This window comes from Desmodus rotundus, chromosome X (genome assembly GCF_022682495.2).
Source record: "Desmodus rotundus isolate HL8 chromosome X, HLdesRot8A.1, whole genome shotgun sequence".
Lineage (NCBI taxonomy): Eukaryota > Metazoa > Chordata > Mammalia > Chiroptera > Phyllostomidae > Desmodus > Desmodus rotundus.
The window spans coordinates 21,746,748-21,764,421 of record NC_071400.1 but is presented as its reverse complement, the minus strand read 5'-3'; the positions used below and the strand labels follow the sequence as shown (position 1 = coordinate 21,764,421).

At 40.9% G+C, this 17,674-nt stretch overlaps 1 non-coding gene across 1 annotated transcript; it reads right to left on the bottom strand.

Moving 5' to 3' along the window:
* Positions 1-15,386: 15,386 nt before the first annotated feature.
* LOC128780040 (small nucleolar RNA SNORA26) lies at positions 15,387-15,508 on the bottom strand. The gene has a single exon (XR_008426039.1). It is a non-coding gene; the product is annotated as a small nucleolar RNA SNORA26 (small nucleolar RNA).
* Between the last annotated feature and the right edge of the window lie 2,166 nt (positions 15,509-17,674).

Sequence of the window (17,674 nt, the reverse complement as noted above, 5' to 3'; positions counted from 1 at the left end):
CCGAACCGAAAACCCACAACCACTTCCCAGACAATGCCCGCCTGGCTGGGAGCAAGAGGGTTTTGGAGACCTAAATGATTTCAAACACAGGAAGAATTTGGGGCGGTGGAGGGGCACACTTAATCATTTTTCACCTCAATTCCTTACCAGCTGTCAAGGAACCTGGGCGCTCTTAGAAAGACCGGGCCAAGGCTGCTCCAACTCTGACCCTCTGACATCGGAAATAACTCTGACCCTCTCCGTCTCCCTACCACTCGCATCAGTAAGAGCTTGGCAAAGACCCACACACACTTGCCCGCTTATCTTCACTCCTCTGCAACTTCAATTGGGTTTGTATTGAAGATGACTGCCCAGGCTTGTGCCCAAGACTGCTTAATTGCCCAGCGGCCCCACAAGACACCCTCTACCTGGAATGCTCCCACTCAGTCCATCCTGCCCCGGAGTTCTTCATTCTTGCAGCAGTACTTAAAATCTCAAATCCTATCTAGAAGATTTGCCAGGATAACAAATACTGCAGGAGGGGCCAACCCCTGGGTCCCTCCTCACTGCTGGGACAGGCATGCAGCAGCTCCTATTGCAGCAGGAGGAGGGCAGTCTACCCAATTCCAAACCATCAAGACTGGATTCATTTTGCATGTCCTTAGGATTCCTTTTTGTAAATGTGTCCTGAAGTTGCTTGCCTTCCCAGACTGGACTGTCAGCTCCTACAGCCTGGGGGCTCCCAAGGGAAGGGACTGCCTCGTTCACTGGACAGGGAACCCTTTAAGATAGAACCCTGTGTTCTCATTCTTCTGCATTTCTCCAAAGCCCCCCATATCGGACTCTGCACATAGGTGGCACTCAACATATGTTAAAAGACAAAATCGAAAGGTGTTTCCACATTTCAGCCAGCCAGGCAGTTTGCTTGGAGTGCAAGTGCAGATTTACACAAAAAATACATTGGAGAGTGTGTATCTGTGCCATAAAACATACAAGAGACCACGGTATTTTAAAAGTATGTTTGAAATGTTTAAACAATCCAGTACATACACAATTTATTTATGAGCAGCCTCCACCGTAATTGTCAGCTCCATAAGAGAGGGATCTATGCCTTGTTCACTTCTGTATCCCCAAATCTAGAACAGCGCCTGGGACATGGTGCTCAATACATAATTGTGAATATATAAATAAAATTTTCAAAAACATCCCTTTTGCCTAAGTCAAGATAGTGGGAAGGGAATAAAATAGGGTTCTTTTTAATAGTCTGTGGCTCATTAGTCACATTCCAGTAGGAAAAAGGCAAAGGCATGAAGCAGAACACCTCTTCATCCATAAAGTCCAGGCTGTGAACAGCAGGCATTGGTAGCATGGGACCATCTTCCCCACTCTCTCCCCTGGAAAGAGTCTTCCACCCAGAAGGAAAAACACCTGGCCTCTCGTCTCCACCGTTACCTACTGTAGGGCCATACTGTCATCACCTAAATTTACCAGGTCTCATGGGAATGATCATCTCCACTTTCCCTCTCTCGGGGTTGTTATAGGATTAAATGAGATAATGTACCTGAAGGCGCTGTGCCAATGGGAATAAACCCTTGTAGGGTCATTTTTAGGAAGCATGCTGTTCCAACCCCTGGTTGAGTAAGCCCACAAAACCCAAGTGACTCTCGCCTATAACTAGGTTAATAGAAGCATTCACATGCAATTATATCTTTACTAGGGTGTGTATGGACTATTTGCTAATACACACCCTACTGGTTAGAACTGTGCTTTCCAATCTAGTAGATACAACGTTTAAAAGAACTGAAAATTTTCATTTCCTCAGTTGCACTGCTCACACATCCATTGCTCATTAGCCACCTGTAGCTACAGTATTGGACAACACAGAATAGATCCTTTGATTCATTGCAGAAAGTTCTATTGGACAGTGCTGGGTTACAGCACCTCATTTATTCTTCCTTTTTCTGTAATATTTTCTTCCACCTTAGCAAGTCTTCAAACTGCACAAGGAAAAAATACAATAGCAAACCAATATTGTTCAAGGCAAGCAACACAGTAAATAGAAAGCATGCATTTAAAGCAAGATTTAAAAAGCTGAACAGGTGGGTGAATCATGTTTTAGTCTAATCATTCTCTCTATTTAACCAAATTGCATCATTTTTCCAGTTCCAGATCCAAGCTATCGTCTTTCTCCTTTCTCAGGCCACTCTTGCCCATGGTGATTTTTGCCCTCTTCATAATAGCTATGGCTGTACCTTTCATTGTCAGTTGCTCTTGCAATGTATTGGAGGAGGCACTTTTGCATTTGCTTGCTATGCTCTGCAGGCCTGCAGAGAGGGTCTGTGACCAGCGTACCCATTTTGGAATTGAGGCCCGTGAGGCCAGGAATGCAACTCTGATTGTTCACTCTGAAACCCCTGTGGGTTCCCATATATGTCAAATCATATTCAAATGACCAGTTCTCATATCCGCCTCCACCCGCCAGTCTTGAATGTCACCAGAATTGTAGTACCTAGGACAGTGCTTACCACATAGTCAACACCTAGAAACTGCTTGTTGAAAAAAATAAATAACCGTTGGCATAACTCTGTGCTTTCTTTTGTTCAGGAAGATGATACTGTTGAGTTAATATCAGCAGAATAAATATTTTTGAGGTCTTTATTTGGGGGTGGGGAGGAGGTACATGAAATCATACCCACCCTCTTGCCCTGAGGCAGCAAGCAGCTGTTAAGCACATTGCTCCATGTGGCTCAGGTCTGTGTTCAGGGGCAAGACTCAGTTTCCAACCAAGGTCAGGGGCAATCCGAGGGGCAGGGGTAGGATTCAGTGTATTGTTGGGGACAGAGGTGAGATAGCTGACCTATGTGAAGCCAGCATGTGGCTTGTAACTCTCATCAGCACTACGAACGAGCCATTTAGTTCTACTTAGCATCCTATGTCATCACCACCAGTTGATGCTACTCAGTTGACTCACTCAGCTCTCTCTTCTTTGGGTTCGAATGAGCAGTATGGTGTATTACAAAGAACTCAGCTTTTGGAATTTCAAATAACTGAATTCAAATCCTTCCCTTCAATCTCATTCATTAGCTGTGTGACCTTGGGAAAATTATTTAACTTCAGTTTCTCCAGCTGTTAAATGAAGACAATAACAGTAGCTACCTTATTGTGGTTGGGAGATTAAATGAGAATGCATGCAAAGTACTTAGCATGGTCCCCAGTGCATAGTAGGTGCTCATTCAGTGTTAGTTTTCTCCTCTTCCTGACATGCCCCCTCCCACCTCTCCTTTGGGATCTGTCCTCTGGCCTCTTCAAGGAGGAAAGGCTCTGACTTTGCCCTGCTCCATGTACACCTGTCAAAACTGCCTCCTGTCTTATCCCCCTAAAACACCAATCTCTGCTGGAGCTGATCTGATGAATGCACTTGATCCAGGGAGTTAATGAATACTAGTGGTTTGAGGTTTTCCTCCCAGGTATAGTATTCATTTTAACAGGGCCTTTGGGAGATAATGTCCTACACCAAGTTCCACCCTTTTGAGCATGGAGACACTTTAACGACTTTCATTTCACTGCTCTACATAGACCTCACCTTGCTTCAAAGTCAACTCAAAAAGGGATTCCCTCTGGCAACCTACAATACAGCTTTCAACCTGCAGGTCCAGCCACTGAAGAAGACTCACAGTACAATCCTGTTGCAGCCTGTTCTTTTCTGCCTGTCCCCACAGATGAAGATGATGCTGATGCTGATGATAGTGATGATACAGCTAAAATCTATTTAGCATATACTTTGCATGTATTAACTCATTTAATCCTCACACTTATGAAGAATTCCTATTTCTTTTTTTTTTACTTTTTAAAAATATATTTATTGATTATGCTATTACAGTTGTCCCATTCCCCCCCACTCCACTCCATCCTGCCCACCCCCTCCCTCCCACATTCCCCCCCAATAGTTCATGTCCCTGGGTCATCCTTATAAGTTCTTTGGTTTCTACATTTCCTACACTATTTTTACCCTCCCCCTGTCTATTTTCCACCTATCATCTATGCTACTTATTCTCTGTACCTTCCCCCCCTCTCCCCCTCCCACTCCCCTATTGACAACCCTCCATGTGATCTCCATCTCTATGGTTCTGTTCCTGTTCTAGTTGTTTGCCTAGTTTGCTCTTGTTTTTGTTTTAGGTGTGGTCATTAATAACTGTGAGTTTGCTGTCATTTTTACTGTTCATATTTTTTATCTTCTTTTTCTTAGGTAACTCCCTTTAATATTTCATATAATAAGGGCTTGGTGAGGATGAACTTCTTTAACTTGACCTTATCTGAGAAGCACTTTATCTGCCCTTCCATTCTAAATAAAAGCTTTGCTGGATACAGTAATCTTGGATGTAGGCCCTTGCCTTCCATGACTTAGAATACTTCCTGCCAGCCCCTTCTTGCCTGTAAGGTCTCTTTGGAGAAATCAGCTGACAGTGTTATGGGAACTCCTTTGTAGGTAACTGTGTCCTTTTCTCTTGCTGCTTCTAAGATTCTCTCCTTCTGTTTCATCTTGGGTAATGTAATTATGATGTGCCTTGGTGTGTTCTTCCTTGGGTCCAGCTTCTTTGGGACTCTCTGAGCTTCCTGGACTTCCTGGAAGTCTATTTCCTTTGCCAGATTAGGGAAGTTCTCCTTCATTATTTGTTCAAATAAGTTTTCAACTTTTTGTTCTTCCTCTTCTCCTTCTGGCACCCCTATAATTTGGATGTTGGAACGTTTCAAGATGTCCTGGAGGTTCCTAAGCCTCTCCTTATTTTTCCGAATTCTTGTTTCTTCATTTTTTTCTGGTTGGATGTTTCTTTCTTCCTTCTGGTCCATACAGTTGATTTGAGTCCCAGTTTCCTTCGCATCACTATTGGTTCCCTGTTCATTTTCCTTTGTTTCTCTTAGCATAGGCTTCATTTTTTCATCTGGTTTTCGAACAGATTCAACCAGTTCTGTGAGCATCTTGATAACTAGTATTTTGAACTGTGCATCTGATAGGTTGGTTATCTCTTCCTCGTTTAGTTGTATTTTTTCTGGAGCTTTGAAGTGTTCTGTCATTTGGGCCATTTTTTGTTTTTTTTGGTCTTGGCGCATCTGTTACTTTAAGGGGAGGAGCCTTAGGTGTTCCCCGGGGCAGGGTAAGGCTGGTCGCTGCGCTGTGATGCTGTATGTGGGGGAGGGGCCGAGAGGGAGCAATGGCGCCCGCTCCCCTCTCCAGCAGACCTCAGTCCTTCACTCTGCTACCCACAATCAAACTGGGCCCCTCTGGTGCTGGTTCCCGAGTGGGTGGGCTTGTGCACGCCCTCGGCCCCTGTGGGTCTCTCCAATGACCTCTCCTGTGAGGCTGGGAGTCTCTCCTGCTGCCACCCCAACCCCCACAGGCATTTTCTTTCTTTTTTTTTTTCTGAAAGCAAAAATTTTTTTTGTTCTCTCTTTAAAAATATATTTATTGATTATGCTATTACAGTTGTCCCATTTCCCCCCCTCACTCCTGTCCATCCTGCCCCCCCCCACGGGTATTTTCAGTCAGAGGTTTGAGGCTTTATTTCCCCGCGCTGGAGCCCTGGGTTGCACGGTCTGCTTCGCTCCCCGCCGTTCTTCCCGGTTTATCTGTGCGTGAATGTGGGGCCGCGGGGTGCTACCCATCCGCTCTGCCTGCCCCGTTCTCCGCCACTCTGAGTCCGGCCCTCTCGGTTTATCTGCGCGAACATGGGGCCGCAGGGCCTGCCCTGTTGGTCCCACACTCCGCCAGTCTCGGTCCCACCAGGGCAACGCGAGTCCTCTCCGCCCTGGCTGCCCATCTCCGCCCCTCCTACCGGTCTGTATGAATGTTTATTTTTTATTTCCTTGGTGTCGGACTTCCTTGCTGTTCGATTTTCTGTCAGTTCTGGTTGTGCGAGGAGGCGCAGTGTGTATACCTACGCTGCCATGTTGGTTCTCTGAATTCCTATTTCTTATCATTCTCAATTTACAGATGACGCAACTGAGACTAACAGAGGTTAAATAATTTTCCCAAGCCTCCCTAACCTCAAAGCCGCTGTGTTTTCCTCTCTGGGCTTCCAGAAGCAAATTCTCATTTCTCTGGGCTCATATATCACTTAATTTGCACTTCTAACAACTAACTTATACTGTCTTAAATCAAATTAAGAAGCAGTGAAGCATAGTGGTTAAGCACATGGGTTCTGGAATAAGGTAGCTGTCACTAAATAGATAACTTTGGGTTAATTATCTGGCTTTTCTGAGCTTTGGCTTTTCATCTGAAAAAGGATTGGTACCTAGCTTCCTGGGTTATTGGAATGATTGGATAAATCCATACTTACAAAGTACTTAGCACAGCCCTGGTTGTTATGGCTCAGTTGGTTGGAGTGTCATCCCATAACCAAAAAGTTGTGGGTTTGATTCCTGGTCAGGACACTTTCTTAGGTTGCAGGTTCTTAGTTCGGGCACATAAGATCCTTGGTCTGGGCACATATGGGAGGCAATCAATCAATGCTTCTCTCTCTCCCTTCATCTCTCTAAAAGCAATGAAACAAATGCCCTTGGGTGAGGATTTTTTAAAAAGAAAAAAAAAAAGTACTTAGTACAGTGTTTGGTTCTCTGACTAAGGCAAGCATTATGTAAATGTTATATATTTTCATAAGTATATGTCTATATGTCTTTCTTACCAACACTATGAGATAGCAACACTATGTGTTCTCACCAGCAGTACTGGTGCCCAAAGCAAATACTTAATAAATATTCATTGAATGCAGGCAGGAACTATATAGTCATATCAATAATCATTCTGGGTTTATGATGCATACCAAGTGTCCTTATTTGGATACTTTTCTTTGGGCTAAATTATCACAACTTGTCCAACAGGTTCTTAGATGGGTCAATACTAACAGTTAGAAATAACAAAATTGTGAACTCCCTTCACCCCCAACTGTAGTGTTTGTTTTTATTGGAGTAAGTGGAGTGGAAAGAGGACATCTGGAGAATGATGAGCCTGGCCACTAATCAGGGGAATCTCATAATAAAAAGAGCCTCAACCCCTCACTATGCATATGGAGAAACTGAAGATCAGAAAGGAACAGTGATTTGCTCAAGGTTATACAAAAAGCTGGCGGCAAAGTCAGGACTGGGATCTAAGTCTAAGTAATTCACATCTCCTGTTTTTCCCTCTGTGCCTTCCCAGCATAGAGATCTTACTCATTGGCTAAACAGTGCCCCAGAAGACTGTGAAGGCACTCAAAATGGCTATACTTGGGCACAGGGCCCTTTATTCCACAATCCAGACCTTCTGGAGCACCTCATAAATAGAGTCTTCTCAATATCACAGTTTGTTCCCTAATACATAAGCTAAATTAATGAGCAAAGAAGTTCAGTATCAGCAAAAAGTATTGAAGAAAAGCCTCAAAGCTGTCCTTCTCTGGAGCTACTTAACAGGAACTTGAAAAACAGCAAAAGAAATAAGATGCTTAGTTGATACCTCAGTAACTAACTCCATGACAAATGCTTTTTGCTTGGTTAAGCACCAGTACAGAACATGAATTTTCAGTCTCATTACTATTTGTCTTTCTAATTCTATTGGCTAGAGTTGAGCTTTCTTTTATTTAATTAAAGTTGTCATCTTTTTAAAAAAGATTTTATTTATTTATTTTTAGAGAAAGGGGAAGGGAGGGAGAAAGAGAAGCAGAGAAACCTCAATGTGTGGTTGCTTCTCATGCACCCCCAGTTGGGGACCTGGCCCAAGACCCAGGCATGTGCCCTGACTGGGAATTGAACCAGGGATTTTGGTTCACAGACCGGCACAAAATCCACTGAGTCACACCAGCCAGGGCTAAAGTTGTTATCATCTTGATAGTCTTTTATTATTTGGGCTAGATTCTTTTTGTTGACATTGTTGTTATTGCTCAATAATGCACAGTATTTATATTTTTTTCTCTTTACCTTTTGACCCCCTTTACCCACTTCTCCCACCCTCCATCCCCACCTCTGGCAACTACCACTCTGTTCACTGTATCTATGAGCTTGTTTTAATTAAAAAAAAATTTAGATTCCACATATGAGAGAGATAATACAGTATTTGTCTTTCTCTATCTGACTTATTTCACTGAGTATAACCCTCAAGATCCATTCATGTTGTTACAAATGGCAAGATTTCATTTTTTTTATGACTGAATAATATTCCACTATACAGGGTCTGGCAGAAGTAATAGCTACTTGAGTGTGGTTGGTAGGGTAATAATATGGGTGTAATAATTTGTAGTTTTAAGTTGAACATTTCACCTAAAATGTCATATGATATGTTTGAGTGTGATAGTGTTATGTTACGGAATTACATGCTTATGATTTTGTAATGAAAGATTTTGTAATAAAAAGGGGACATTATTTGTACCAGATCCTGTATATATCACAATTTCTTTATCCATTCATCTGTCAATGGACACTTAGGCTATTTCTATATCTTGGCTATTGTAAATGTTGCAGAGAGCATGGGTGTACATATATCTTTTTAAGTTAATATATTTGTTTTCTTTGGATAAATATTCAGAAGTGGAATTGCTGGATCGTATGGTAATTCTATTCTTAATTTTTTGAAGAACCTCCATACTGTTTTTCATAGTCACTGCACCTATTTACATCCTCACCAATAGTGCACAAGGGTTCCCTTTTCTCCATATCCTTGCCAAACACTCATTATTTCTTGAATTTTTGATAATAGGTTTGATGTGACATCTCATTGTGGTTTTGATTAGCATTTCCTTGATGATAAGTGATGTTAAACTTATTTTCATATTCCTGTTGGCCATCTTTATGTATTCTTTGGGAAAATTGTCTATTCAGATATTCTGCCTATTTTAAAATAAAATTGTTTTTTGCTATTGAGTTGTATGAGTTATCTTTATGTTTTGTTTTTCTTAAAGATTTTATTAATTTATCCCAGAGAGAGGAAAAGGTAGGGAGAGAGAGAGGGAGAGAAACATTAACGAGCAAGAGAAACATTGATCAGTTGCGTCCTACACATGTCCCAACCAGAGACCAGGCCTGCAACACAAGCATGTGCCCTCACCAGGAACTGAACCAGTGACCATTCGCTCTGCAGGATGACGCCCAACCACCCAAGCCACGCCAGTCAGGGCTCTTTTCATATTTTAGATATTAGTCCCTTACCACATGTAAGATTTGCAAATATTTCCTCTATTCAGTAGGTTGCCTATTAATTTTGTTGATGGTATTTGTTGTGAAGAAGATTTTAGTATGGTATAATCTCACTTATGTATTTTTGCTTTTGTTGCTTTTGCTTTTGGTGTCAGATTCAAAAATCATTGCCAAGATCTATGCCAAGGAACTTACTGCCTACACTTTCTCTTAGAAATGTCATGGTTTCAGACTTTACATTAAAATCTTTCATCCATTTTTAGTTAATTTTTGTACATGGTGTAAGATAACAGTCAAGTTCTTTAACATTCTTTTGCATGTGGCTGTTCAGTTTTCCCAACACGGTTTATTGAAAAGACTGTCTTTTCTCCATTGTATATTTTTGGCTACTTTGTCATCAATTAATTGAGCATATATATGTGGCTTTAACTCTGCACTCTCTATTCTGTTTTATTGATCTATGGGTCTGTTTTCGATGCCACTACCATACTGTTTTAATTGCTATAGCTTTGTAGCATATTTTGAAATTAGGGAGCATGATTTTTCCAACGTTGTTCTTTCTCAAGATTGTTTTTGCTATTTGTTTTTTTTTTGTATGTGGTCCCATACAAATTTTAGGATTATTTATTCTATTTCTTTGAAAGTTGCCATTGAATTTGATAGGGATTGCATTGAATCTGTATATTCTTTTGAGTAGTAATGGACACTTAACAATATTGATTTTTCCAATCCATGAGCACAGAATATCTTTTCATTTTTTGTGTCTTCTTTAATTTCTTTCATTACTGTGTTATAATTTTTCATATATAGGTCTTTTACCTCTTTGTTTAAATTTATTCCTAGGTATTTTATTCTTTTGATGCAATTATAAATGGGTTTGTTTTCTTTCTTTTCTGTTTTATCCTCACTGGAGGACATTTCTTTTCATTGTTTTGAGAGAGAGGGAGGGGGTGAAGAAAGAGAAAGAGAGAAACATTGAGGTGAGAGAGAAACATCAGTTGGTTGCCTTCTCCTATGTACCTCAGGTGGGAATTGAACCTGTAACCTTTTGGTCTATGGGACAATACTCCAACCAACTGAGCCACACCTGGCCCAGGGATTGTTGTCTTGATTTCTCTTTCTGATAGTTCATTTTTGGTGTATAGAAAGGCAACAGATTTTTGTTTATTGATTTTGCATCTTGCAGCTTCACTGAATTTATTAGTTTTAACAGTTATTTGATGGGGTCTTCAAGATTTTCTATATATGATATTATGTCATCTGCAAATAGTGACAGTTTTAGTTCTTTCTTTCCAACTTGGATGCCTTTTATTTCTTTTTCTTGCCTAATTGCTGTGATTAGGACTTCCAATACTATGTTGAATAAAAGTGATGAGAGTGGGAATTCTTGCCTACTTACTGATTTTAGAGGAAAAGCTTCCAGCTTTCTACCATTGACTATGAGGTTAGCTCTGGGCATGTCATATATGGCCTTTATTATGTTGAAGTACATTCCATCTATACTCACTTTGTTGAAAGTTTTTATCATAAATCAATATTGAGTTTTGTTGAATGCATTTTCTGCATCTATTGAGATAAACATATGATTTTTATTCATTTTATTAATGTGGTATATCATGACTGATTTGCAGATGTTGAGCCATCCTTGCATTTCTGCAATAAATCCAACTTGATCATAGTGTATGATTCTTTTAATGTATGGTTGAATTTGGTTTGGTAATATTTTCTTGAAGATTTTTACATCTACATTAATCAAGGATATTGTCCTGTAAGTTTCTTTTTTTGTGGCATTCTTGTCTGGTTTTGGTATAAGGGTACTACTACTGGCTTCAGACCAGAGCTTCCAACACAATGCTTGCCATAGAATATATGCTTAAGATATATTCAGCAATCAACTCTCTTATTTTGGGTGTGTGACTGCTTCAACCAGAGAAAATGATGTTAATTATGCAGAACTTAGACTGGGACTTAGTCTATGAATCAAAAGACACTTATAACCATTTGGCTGAAAAAAACTGGCTGTTGGGATTTGTTAGACTTTGCTAGGGTTTCTTCATTTAGCTATATAAATCTTCTTGCTTTGCTGTCCAATGCCTCCCGATCCTGGTCACCAACTGTATCTGACCCTGGCCACAGATGAACACCTTGTCTTACACAATTGCCCTTTCCCCAAGCACACAAACATTAACCATTATAAGGTATTGCTTTTGCAAAAATTAGAAAAGTAGCCATTTTTCAGCATAACCACACTACCTCTATTCACATCCTTGGCATTAACACTATTATCAGTCCCAGTGAATGCTAAATCCTTCCACAGGGCACCTTTCAGCCATTCCCAAATGGGCTCCAAATGTCTCAGAAATGCTTATTCCACTGTAAGTTTCTTCCAACTATTTGTAAACTACATACATTTTCAGATTCTCTTATCAGAGGTTCCCTCACAGATATATACCTTATTTAACATAAAATCATGTTGCTGAAAAATATGACAACGGAATTCATATAATTAGCAATATTTCAAATGTCTTCAAAGAGTTCACTAGTGGAACAGGTCCTAAGAGAAATCCTCCAAGAAGGTAAAGAACTGCTCTTCTGCCCTGCCACCATCCCAGCCCCACATAGTTCCCCCTTTACCCTACATCCTGCCAGATTGCTTCTGATCCTTTGGTCTCTCCCAGAGCCATGCAGATCCCTGTTTCTCTTGTTGGTCTTCCAGAGCAGTTCCATTTCCTTTGTACATCCTCGATGACGTCTCCCAGGAGCCTCCATCCTTCCTCTCCTCTAGAGTCTATAAATACTCTGGTCCCCCATGGGAAGCATTCTCAAGCAGCAAGGCCCTGTGAGCTAGGATAGCCACACCAAAATGAACAGGTTTATCTCCAAGGTCCAGTGGGCTTTTGTACCATTATTCCTCTTGCTTTGCTGGCTAACCTTATCTGTGATTACATCAGGTGGGATGTTACACTATCTCAAATCCAGCACCTTAGTGTGCTGAGCCAGAGAAGACTGTTGGAAACTAAGTATTGAATCTATGACTAGTTTGGTTATGGGCTTAGAGTCTTATGATAATGAGGTTAAAGTCGGAGGGATAATCTGGGGTGGCTTTGCTCCATCCCAATTCCAAGTTGTACCCCTAAAGTGATCAGAGATTGACACCAATCACCACATGGATCCTAACCCTGGCCACAGACTGAGATGTTCTTGGCTTCTCACTTCATCATTCATACACTTTCTGAACACATATATGGTGAATTCAATAATATAATAACCTGGAAAAGGTAATACTTTTTAAAAAAGAAACAGAAAAATAGTCATTGTACAGCAAAATCCCATGTATCAGTTTCCCAAGGCTACTGTAACAAGTTGCCACAAACTTGGTGGCTTGGTGGCTTGGTTGTAAACAACAGAAATTTACTCTCCCTTAGTTTTGGAAAGCAGAAATGTGAAATCAAGATGGCTATATTCTTCCTTGCCTCTTTTAGCTTCTGATGGTTCCATGCATTCCTTGGCTTCGGGCTGCCTCATCTTCATATGTCATTCTCCTCTTCTGTCTGTGTGATCTCCCTCTGCCTCTCACTTCTAAGGACACTTTTCACTGGATTTAGGCCCACCTGGATAATCCAGGATGATCTCATCTTAAGATTCTTTACTTAGTTACACCTGCAAAGACCTTTTTTTCCAAATAAGGTTACATTCAGTTTCCACAGGTTAGGAAGCGGACATATTTGGGAGGGGGCCACCATTCAATCTACTATACCCCACTACCTCCATTCATATCTCTGCCATGCTGAAATAGAAAGAGTGTAACTTCCCATCAATTTTACTTCCAAATATCTCTCAAATCTGTACAGTCTTTATGTTTCTGCTGTCTCATCCTCATTCAAACCCCATCATTCCCCACACATCACTTTCCACAGCAACCAGGTTGGTCATGCTTGTCCCACTCTGCTTGAAAGCTCCCTGTTGCTCCCCACGGCTCTGAAGGTCAAGACTCAACTATTGTCAACTAAGGCCCTGCGTGATCTAGCTCCCACCCACCTTGCCAACCTCCTCTTTTGCTTTGCCCCCTCTTTCTATCTGCAAAGCCATATCCCTTGTCATCACAATGCCTTACCAATACTCTTCTTTCCTCTTGGAGAATGCTCCTTCCCACGCCATCTTCTCCTGCCTAATGCCTATCATCTATCAGTTCAGCTATAAGGTCAAACAGCTCTTCCTCAAGAGATGCTTTCCCTGGCCCCCAGACTGGCTGAGATTCCTGTGTAATACCATCTTTCATAATTTTCAATTATATTTGTGTTGAATTATTGTCTCTCCCCACCCAACCAGCCCCTGACTAGACAGAGCTACACTGGTTTCATCACTATGTCTTCAGCATGTAGTCAGTGTCTGACACATAGTAAGTGTTCAGTCATTATATAAATAAATGTATGAATTAATTAATCAATTAATCCATACATCTATTCTGATCCCTCAAATCCCTCTCCTAAAAAATGAGAGAAACAGTGCCTCCTTCACAGGGTTGAATAAGAATTAAAAATGAGATAATGGAGAGGAAGGGGCTTTATAAACCATGAGATTTCTTATGAATTTAAGGAATCATTATGATATTGGTCAATGTAACTACCCTTTTGGGGGATGGAGAGTGCATCACACAAGAGCATGGGGCAGCAGGAGAAATAAGGGTGAGGTGAGAACAGATATTTGAGGTCTACATTCCTCTGGGTGAGAAGAGTTTCTATGGCTCTGCTGGGTCAGATAAAATAATAAGAGCATTCAATTCCCCTGCTTCAGACTTGAAGCTCATAACTTACCAGCCCCTGGGATCAAAAGAAAATGCCACTCTCCTCAGGTATAAATATTGCTTGAAGTCACCCTGGGCATTTAAGATTTTAATTGTCTTCCTTTAAAGCATCTATCCAGGTGCTGGTTGAGGATAAGGTGACAGCCTCCTGGGCTCTCTACCAGTGCCTCCCATGAGGTGATCTATCAGCCATGTCACTGGCCTAAAGCACTGCTCAGATGACAAATGACTTTGAAGAGTGCCTCTTGGCTTTTTATTCTTTTCCTTTCTTGCCTTCTTGGCTTTCACTGCTAACAGGTGGGGAGGTATCACCTCCTTCCTCCTGCCCCTCTACCATGTCCATCTAAAAGGCATCCCTGGAGGCTTGACATTCCAGGTCTTCAGTTTCTTGCATTGATTTCCACAGACCCCATCAAGTCATAATCTCCTTTCCTGCAGGGAAGAGACACTTCCACCTCTTCCTCCATATCCTCTTAGCTCCTTGCATTTGGGTCAAGAGACCTAAAAAGGTCATTTCTCACTTCCATCTCATCTTCCATTGTTTTCTCCCCTGGGATGTCTCTGCATTCATGGTCCTAAGATGCATCACTGGTCTGGAATGTGCATGGCAAGCCAATCCTCTGAATCAGAGACTTCGAGAAATTGGAAATAACAGAGCTCATTAGGCTGTAATTTCCCCAGTTTCCTCCACTGAGCTGGATGTCTTCCCACTAGCTTGATGGTGTGCTTCCCTGCTCCATTGTCCCACTGGGATTTCAGGCTCTGTGCACATGGTCCCAGAAAGGTGGAGAAAAAAGGCAAAAATCTGAGTAATCCAAGCAAAATCCACAGTATTTTCTCAATAATTTGGGCATCTTTTCACAACACACTATTTCAGTACAAAGCTTCAGGATAATTCCCTCTAATAGGTGCCACATAACTGGAGCTGGAAAGGACCTTGCAGCTTATCTGTTAAAAACCTGCTACTTTTGCGGGATACAAAGTCAATATATTCAGAAATTGATGACACTTTTGTACACCAACAATGAACCATCAGAAAGAGAAACTAAGAAAATGAAACCCATTTACTATAGCAACAACAACAAAAAAATAAAGTACCTAGGAATAAATTTAACAAACGAGGTAAAATACTTATACTCAGAAAAGTATAGAACACTGAAGAAAGAAATTGAGGAACATACAAATAAATGGAAGCATATATACTGTTCATAGATAGGAAGAATTAACTTCATTAAAATGTCCATTTTACCCAAAGCATTCTATAGATTCAATGCAATTGTTATTAAAATACCAAAGGCATATGTCACAGATCCAGAATAAATACTTCAAAAATTCAAATGGAAACAAAAAAAGACTCCAAATAGTCACAGCAATCTTTTTTCTTTTTTTCTTTCATTTATTTATTTATTTATTTATTTATTTATTTATTTATTTATTTATTTTCAGCTCTGACTCCAGACAGGATACAAAGAGGAGTTTTACCATCTCGTCTCTGGGTTTTATGGAGACTTACTTTACCCTTCTGTGTTAGCCTTCTAAGGCACTGTGTCAACCTTAAAAGGTCACAGGAAAAGGCATCTTTTTTCTTTTTTTTAAAGATTTTATTTATTTTTTTTTAGAATGAGGGGAAGGGAGGGAGAAAGACAGGGAGAGAAATATCGGCAGGTGAATAATAGCAACTTCCAGTCAAGATGGAAGCATAGGTAGACATGTTTCACCTACTTGCCCAACCACAAAAAGTATTACAACTAAATATCAAAACAAATAACACCCAGAGCTGTCAAAAAAAATGAGCTGTATGGAAGTGCAACAACCAAGGATTTAAAGAAGTCATATTCATCCAGATGGGTAGGAGAGGCAGAGTCGTGGAGACAGACAGAGAGGCGAGGAGATGTCATGTGGTGTGGACAGGCTGCAGCACTGGTGGAACAGGCATGGGCAGTCCCACATTCATGTGTGGTGGATAAAAATCAGGAGGGATACCTTGGGAACAAGCAATCCCAGCCACCGGCCAGAACGCACAGCCCAGGGCTCCAGCACCAGGAAGATGCATCCCCATAACTTCTGTCTGTAAAAACCAGTGGGGGTTGAGGCAGTGGAAGAAACTCCCAGATTTTTAGGAAACTCTACTTAAAGGGCCCGCACAGTCTTAAAACCTATGCAAACCCACCCACTCTGGGATTCACCACCAGGGCAACAGCTGGAAGGGCTCCAGTCACATAAGAGGAGTGGGTGAAGTGACTGGAAAGAGGGCAAGTGCCAGGCAAACCTCCAGAAGCCAGGCAGCGGCACAGTCCCCTCTCTGAGCCCTCCCCCCCACACAGAGCCACAAAGCGGTGAAGCAGGTTCCACCACCCTGGCGATTAAGGTTCTGCCCCATACAATTTACAGGTGCCTTGTCAACAATAGGCCATGCTACTAAGACAGGGAGTCAAAGCAGCTCTACCTAATTCACAGAAACAAATACAGGGAGACTGCCAAAATTAGGAGACAAAGAAATATAGCACACATGAAAGAACAGAGCAAAATTCCAGAAAAGGACTAAATGAAATAGAGATAGCAAACCTATCAGATGCAGAGTTCAAAACACCGGTGATCAGGATGCTCAAAGAACTCATTGAGTATGGCAACAGCATAAAGGAAGAAATGAAGGTTACACTAAGTGAAATAAAGAAAAATCTACAAGGAAGCTACCATGAGGGGAAAGAAGCTGGGGTTCAAATCAATGATTTGTAAAATAAGGAAGAAATAAACATTCAACCAGAACAGCAAGAAGAAACAGGAATTCAAAAAAATGAGGATAGTATAAGAAGACTCTGGGACATCTCCATAAGTGTCAACATCCAAATCATAGGGATGCCAGAAGGAGAAGAGGAAGAGCAAGAAATTGAATACTTATTTGAAAAAATAATGAAAGAAAACTTCCCTAATTTGGTAAAGGAAATAGACATACAAGTCCAGGAGAGTCCCCAAAAAAGTTAGACCCAAAGAGGACCGCACCAAGACACATCATAATTAAAATGGCAAAGGTTAAAGATAAAAAAGCATCTTAAAAGCAGCAGGAGAAAAGTAGAGAGTTACCTACAAAGGAGTTTCCATAAGACTATCAGCTGATTTTTCAAAAGAAACTTTGCAGGCAAGAAGGGGCTGACAAGAAGTATTCAAAGTGATGAAAAGCAACGACCTACGACCTAGATTACTCTATCCAGCAAAGCTGTCATTTAGAATGGAAGGGCAGATAAAGTGCTTCCCAGACAAGATAAAGTAAAGGCATTTATCATCACCAAGCCATTATTATAGGAAATGTTGAAGGAAGTTATTTAAGAAAAAGAAGATCAAAACCATGAACATTAAAAAGCAACAAATTCACAACTATCAACAACTGAATCTAAACAAACAATCAAAGCAAACAATTAGAACAGAAACAGAATGATAGATATGGAGATCATTTGGAGAGTCATCAGCTGTGGGGGGGAAGTGGAAGAAAAAGTGCAGGGATTAAAAAGCATAGTTGATAGGGATAATACAGACAGGGAGATGTTAAGAATAGTATAGGAAATGGAGAAGTCAAAGAACTTATATGCATGACCCATGGACATGAACTAAGGGGGGCATTGCTGGAGTGAAGGGGGTACCAGGTGGAGAGGGGCCAAGGGAGTAAAATTGGGACAATTGTAATAACATAATCAGTAAAATATTTTTTAATTAAAAAATAAATTAAATAAAAAATAT